At 45.4% G+C, this 7,083-nt stretch overlaps 2 pseudogenes; both read left to right on the top strand.

The window, feature by feature from the left end:
• The first annotated feature begins 954 nt into the window (after positions 1-954).
• Positions 955-2,580, top strand: LOC114636382 (annotated as a pseudogene).
• Positions 2,581-5,435: 2,855 nt separating this feature from the next.
• LOC114636383 lies at positions 5,436-7,061 on the top strand (annotated as a pseudogene).
• The last annotated feature ends 22 nt before the right edge of the window (positions 7,062-7,083 follow it).

Raw genomic sequence — 7,083 nt, forward strand, 5'->3', positions numbered from 1 at the left:
GATTTCTGAGTTTGAGGCCAGCCTGCTCTACAGAGTGAGTTCCAGGACAGCCAGGGCTACACAGAGAAACCTTGTCTGGAGAAAAAAAAAAAAAAAAAGCCTGAATACCCACCCAGGAGAGCAGAATTACCATCAAAATACAAACAGCCCCAGGGCTATCCACAACACTTTTGAGCACATTGAGAGAAGATCATGGTACGAACACCCCAAATGATAAGTCTCTGTAGAAAATGAGACTTGACTGTAAGAACACGTATCCATCCGGTTCTTTCAATCCTACTTCCCAGGTTTTGGTCTATGCATCTTCAATTTCCCACATTTTAATGGATATTCCTTGTAGTCAAACTGATTATATCTTGAATGAACTGCAATCTAGAATTGGAAGGCTCTCCTGTGATCCAAATCTTCAGGCCAGAAGATACAAGTTTCTGACCTGGATCTTGTCAGGGAGATCTTGAGGCATAGCGGTTGTGAAAAGCTTAGGCCCGGTCAAGATAATACAGGCTTTTAATCCCAGGATTCCGATGCAAGGAGATCTCTGAATTCAAGGTCAGCCTAGGACAAAGCAAGTCACCCGGTCCAGGTGTGGTGGTTCACACCTTTAATCTGGGCCACACCTTCTCCTGGAGACCTATATAAGGACTTGGGAAGAAGGAAGACTCAGTCTTCTTTGTGTGCTTGCATCCACTTGCTAGCAAATCTGTTGGAAACTCCTTCTACTGCTAGCCTCTTGGGACTGAGAAAGGACCCGATTCTTGGACTTCGATTCACAGCTGACCTTTGTTGGTTGATTTCAACTACAAACCGGTGGCTGCCACAATTTCAGCTCAAAGAACTGCAAAGCCCAGAGGGTCGTTTGGTCAGGGCATCTGTACACTGAGCAAACGTTTCTTCCCTTGTGTTCCTCACTGTGGGAAAGACTTGTCCTCCGGAAGGTGTGGTTTGCTCTTGAAGATGCAGAAGAAGAGCATGCTCAGCTTTTTACCTGCGCCTACTCGGCTATCTCAGGACCAACTTGAAGCTGAAGAAAGGGCAAGATGTCAGAGATCACTGCAGACCTCTCTGGATTTGTCTGGAAGGGAGCCTCCCTCATATGGATACAGGAAAGGCTGGATTCCACGGTTGCCGGAGGATTTTGGAGATGGAGGTGCTTTCCCTGAAATCCACGTGGCCCAGTATCCTCTGGATATGGGGCGGCAGAAAAAAGTGTCCAATGCTCTGCCCATTCATTTGGATCAGGAAGGGAAAATTAAATATGACACAATTGCTCGACAAGGACATTCCAAAGACAAGGTCATTTATAGCAAATATACTGACCTTGTTCCAAAGGAGGTTATGAATCCAGATGACCCAGAACTGCCAAGGCCGGATGAGGAGACAATTAAAGAAATTACAGAGAGGACAAAAGCAGCCTTGGAGAAGATCCTAGCAAAGAAGATTGTTGGGGCCAAGCCTGTTCTTCACGCAGCTGAGAAACTGCCTCCTGCCCAGTATGTCCAGTACACGCCATCCCAGCAAGGAAAAACATTCAATTCGGGAGCTAAACAGAGGGTTATTCGGATTGTTGAAAGGCAGAAGGACCCAATGGAGCCTCCAAAATTCAGGATCAATAAGAAAATTCCCCCGAGGCCTCCATCTCCTCCCGTACCTGTAATGCACTCTCCTCCTCGGAAGATTAGTGTAGAAGAACAGAAGAGGTGGAAGATCCCGCCATGTGTATCCAAGTGGAAGAACTCGAAGGGGTACACAATTCCACTGGATAAACGGGAGGCTGCTGACGGAAGAGGACTTCAGACAGTCCAAATCAATGAAAACTTTGCCAAACTGGCTGAAGTGCTATACATTGCTGAACGGAAGGCTCGAGAAGCGGTGGAAATGCGAGCCCAACTAGAGAGAAAGATGGCTCAAAAAGAAAAGGAGAAACATGAAGAGAAACTTAGAGAAATGGCCCAGAAAGCCAGAGAAAGGAGAGCTGAGATCAAAACCCATGTGGACGAAGAGGATGGAGAGGCCTGTGAAAGAGACGAAATCCGTCATGACAGGCGCAAAGAGAGGCAGCGAGACCGGAACCTTTCCAGGGCAGCTCCTGATAAGAGTAGGTCAAAACTACAGAGAGATGAAAATCGAGATATCAGTGAAGTCATTGCTCTTGGTGTGCCCAATCCTCGAACTTCCAGTGACGATCAGTATGACCAAAGGCTCTTCAACCAATCCCAGGGTATGGGCAGTGGCTTTGCGGGCGGAGAGGATGACATTTACAATGTTTATGATGAGGCCTGGAGGGGTGGCAAAGATATGGCTCAGAGTATCTACAAGCCCAGTCCAAATCTGGACAAGGACATGTATGGTGATGACCTCGAAACCAGGATAAAGACCAACAGATTTGTTCCTGAGAAGGAGTTTTCTGGTACAGACCGTAGACAGAGGGGCCGAGAAGGACCAGTTCAGTTTGAGGAAGATCCTTTTGGTCTGGACAAGTTTTTGGAAGAAGCAAAACAGCACCGTGGCTCTAAAAGATTCTCTGATGGCAGTCACCACAAGGAACATGAGCATAAAGGCAAGAAGCAGAGGAAGCAGTAGAGGGGCCTGTTAAAACTAAATCTGACGTATACAGCAGAGGACTGGGTGGTCTGGCCTCAGAGAGGAGATGCACCTAACACTTGAGACACTTGAGACCCCAGCGAGTGGGGACATCCTCTGGAAGCTGGGGGAAAAAGAATGGAATGAGGAACTGTCAGAGGTTTGACCTGGAGGGGAATAAAGACTGGACTGTAAATAAAAAGACTAAAGTTAAAAGACAAATCTCAGTGATCCCAGCACTTTATTTTATTCCATGAGATAGAAGGGTTGAATAGTCTACATCACAGTAGGGTGTGTGTGTGTGTGTTTTAAATAAAGAATGGGTTATGTTTCTGCTTCTCCAATCTTGCAGCACTTACAGAAAACTCTGCCCCACACAGAACTGAGACTACTTTCCATATGTGACAGTAATCCAGGGGTAAAATTTTCTGGTAAGAACTTTATGAATAAACTTTATGAATGACATCTCTCCAAATGGTGAGAGGGATAGTGTTCGCACACTGAAACTGTACTAGCAGATGCATTTGCCCTGTTGTGCTCTTCTACTGTTCCATGGGGAAACTGAGGTCTTGCTTAGTACAGCTTGTTTGAAATAAAAACAAAAAAAGGTAAAAAAAAAAAGGCAAGATTTTTTTTTTTAATCCAGAAAAATAGACTTTCAAGTATAAAGATTTGTATTAATCCCAGTAATTCAGAAGGCGGTGCTTCTGTGGACCTTTCTTGAGGAATCTGTTAGAAAAGGATTTTCTCCCTTTCCACCGTATTCCCTCTGGCTTGATACTAGCGTCCCCAACCACCTCAAGAGCCCATAGATTTATCTCTCAAGCTTGGTGAGAGATGCAAGGTTCTGTAGTTTTGCTTCTAAATAGTATTTATTTTATACTAAGAGCGTTTAAAAGGATAGAAAATAGCAAAGAATGCCATGAGAATGACAGTAGGGAAGAGACTGACTACTGGGAGGTGTCCTCTGGTGGCCATGTGCACACTGTGGCCTATGCCTGTGTGTTTGCAAGCATGCGTGATTAGACACGCAGTAAATGAATAAATAAATGAATAAATAAAGAAACAAATGTAATGATATCATGGAAAAAAGAGAAGAGTCTTTTCAAAAGAAAAAATTGAGGCAAGGATAGAAGGTAAATAATAAAAGTGGTTTTGAAGAAAATACTACTGTAGTTAAAAGATACTTGAATTTGCATGTCGAAAGGGTTTACCAGGACCCGAGAATAGCTCCGCACCCAGATACATCCCTGTATTGTTTTTTAAACATTTGCTTTTTATTTATATGAGTACACTGCAGCTGTCTTCAGACACACACTAGAAGAGTGCATTGGATCCCGTTACCGATGGTTGTGAGCCACCCTGTCATTGCTGGGAATTGAACTCAGGACCTCTGGCAGAACAGTCAGTGCTCTTAACTGTTGAGCCATCTCTCCAGCCCAACATTCCTGTTAAATAACAGGAGAAGAAGGAAAAAAAAAAAAAACAACAACCCTATATTCCTTTGGATATCTAACAAGACCTTGGGACTTACATGAGAAAGTTACATTATTGCATTGTTTACAGCACTACTTTATGCCAGAGGAAAACAAAATAACTTGACTGGAATATTCAGGTAGGTGCTTGAGAGACAGCTCATCAGTTAAGAGCACTGGCTGCTCTTGCAGAGGACCCAGGTTCAGTTGCCAACAGCCCACATGGCAGCTCACAACCATCTGTAACTCCAGTTCTTTGAGAATCTGGTGCCTGCTTCTGGCTTCTGTGGGCTAACATTCATATACACCAAAGAAAGTCAATAAGATCTTTTTTCGAAAAAGATAGTCTATTAAAAAAATAAGCTGGCAGCCGGGCGGTGGTGGCGCATGCCTTTAATCCCAGCACTTGGCAGGCAGAGGCAGGCCGATTTCTGAGTTTGAGGCCAGCCTGCTCTACAGAGTGAGTTCCAGGACAGCCAGGGCTACACAGAGAAACCTTGTCTGGAGAAAAAAAAAAAAAAAAAGCCTGAATACCCACCCAGGAGAGCAGAATTACCATCAAAATACAAACAGCCCCAGGGCTATCCACAACACTTTTGAGCACATTGAGAGAAGATCATGGTACGAACACCCCAAATGATAAGTCTCTGTAGAAAATGAGACTTGACTGTAAGAACACGTATCCATCCGGTTCTTTCAATCCTACTTCCCAGGTTTTGGTCTATGCATCTTCAATTTCCCACATTTTAATGGATATTCCTTGTAGTCAAACTGATTATATCTTGAATGAACTGCAATCTAGAATTGGAAGGCTCTCCTGTGATCCAAATCTTCAGGCCAGAAGATACAAGTTTCTGACCTGGATCTTGTCAGGGAGATCTTGAGGCATAGCGGTTGTGAAAAGCTTAGGCCCGGTCAAGATAATACAGGCTTTTAATCCCAGGATTCCGATGCAAGGAGATCTCTGAATTCAAGGTCAGCCTAGGACAAAGCAAGTCACCCGGTCCAGGTGTGGTGGTTCACACCTTTAATCTGGGCCACACCTTCTCCTGGAGACCTATATAAGGACTTGGGAAGAAGGAAGACTCAGTCTTCTTTGTGTGCTTGCATCCACTTGCTAGCAAATCTGTTGGAAACTCCTTCTACTGCTAGCCTCTTGGGACTGAGAAAGGACCCGATTCTTGGACTTCGATTCACAGCTGACCTTTGTTGGTTGATTTCAACTACAAACCGGTGGCTGCCACAATTTCAGCTCAAAGAACTGCAAAGCCCAGAGGGTCGTTTGGTCAGGGCATCTGTACACTGAGCAAACGTTTCTTCCCTTGTGTTCCTCACTGTGGGAAAGACTTGTCCTCCGGAAGGTGTGGTTTGCTCTTGAAGATGCAGAAGAAGAGCATGCTCAGCTTTTTACCTGCGCCTACTCGGCTATCTCAGGACCAACTTGAAGCTGAAGAAAGGGCAAGATGTCAGAGATCACTGCAGACCTCTCTGGATTTGTCTGGAAGGGAGCCTCCCTCATATGGATACAGGAAAGGCTGGATTCCACGGTTGCCGGAGGATTTTGGAGATGGAGGTGCTTTCCCTGAAATCCACGTGGCCCAGTATCCTCTGGATATGGGGCGGCAGAAAAAAGTGTCCAATGCTCTGCCCATTCATTTGGATCAGGAAGGGAAAATTAAATATGACACAATTGCTCGACAAGGACATTCCAAAGACAAGGTCATTTATAGCAAATATACTGACCTTGTTCCAAAGGAGGTTATGAATCCAGATGACCCAGAACTGCCAAGGCCGGATGAGGAGACAATTAAAGAAATTACAGAGAGGACAAAAGCAGCCTTGGAGAAGATCCTAGCAAAGAAGATTGTTGGGGCCAAGCCTGTTCTTCACGCAGCTGAGAAACTGCCTCCTGCCCAGTATGTCCAGTACACGCCATCCCAGCAAGGAAAAACATTCAATTCGGGAGCTAAACAGAGGGTTATTCGGATTGTTGAAAGGCAGAAGGACCCAATGGAGCCTCCAAAATTCAGGATCAATAAGAAAATTCCCCCGAGGCCTCCATCTCCTCCCGTACCTGTAATGCACTCTCCTCCTCGGAAGATTAGTGTAGAAGAACAGAAGAGGTGGAAGATCCCGCCATGTGTATCCAAGTGGAAGAACTCGAAGGGGTACACAATTCCACTGGATAAACGGGAGGCTGCTGACGGAAGAGGACTTCAGACAGTCCAAATCAATGAAAACTTTGCCAAACTGGCTGAAGTGCTATACATTGCTGAACGGAAGGCTCGAGAAGCGGTGGAAATGCGAGCCCAACTAGAGAGAAAGATGGCTCAAAAAGAAAAGGAGAAACATGAAGAGAAACTTAGAGAAATGGCCCAGAAAGCCAGAGAAAGGAGAGCTGAGATCAAAACCCATGTGGACGAAGAGGATGGAGAGGCCTGTGAAAGAGACGAAATCCGTCATGACAGGCGCAAAGAGAGGCAGCGAGACCGGAACCTTTCCAGGGCAGCTCCTGATAAGAGTAGGTCAAAACTACAGAGAGATGAAAATCGAGATATCAGTGAAGTCATTGCTCTTGGTGTGCCCAATCCTCGAACTTCCAGTGACGATCAGTATGACCAAAGGCTCTTCAACCAATCCCAGGGTATGGGCAGTGGCTTTGCGGGCGGAGAGGATGACATTTACAATGTTTATGATGAGGCCTGGAGGGGTGGCAAAGATATGGCTCAGAGTATCTACAAGCCCAGTCCAAATCTGGACAAGGACATGTATGGTGATGACCTCGAAACCAGGATAAAGACCAACAGATTTGTTCCTGAGAAGGAGTTTTCTGGTACAGACCGTAGACAGAGGGGCCGAGAAGGACCAGTTCAGTTTGAGGAAGATCCTTTTGGTCTGGACAAGTTTTTGGAAGAAGCAAAACAGCACCGTGGCTCTAAAAGATTCTCTGATGGCAGTCACCACAAGGAACATGAGCATAAAGGCAAGAAGCAGAGGAAGCAGTAGAGGGGCCTGTTAAAACTAAATC

Source organism: Grammomys surdaster, unplaced genomic scaffold (assembly GCF_004785775.1).
Source record: "Grammomys surdaster isolate TR1022 unplaced genomic scaffold, NIH_TR_1.0 123815, whole genome shotgun sequence".
Lineage (NCBI taxonomy): Eukaryota > Metazoa > Chordata > Mammalia > Rodentia > Muridae > Grammomys > Grammomys surdaster.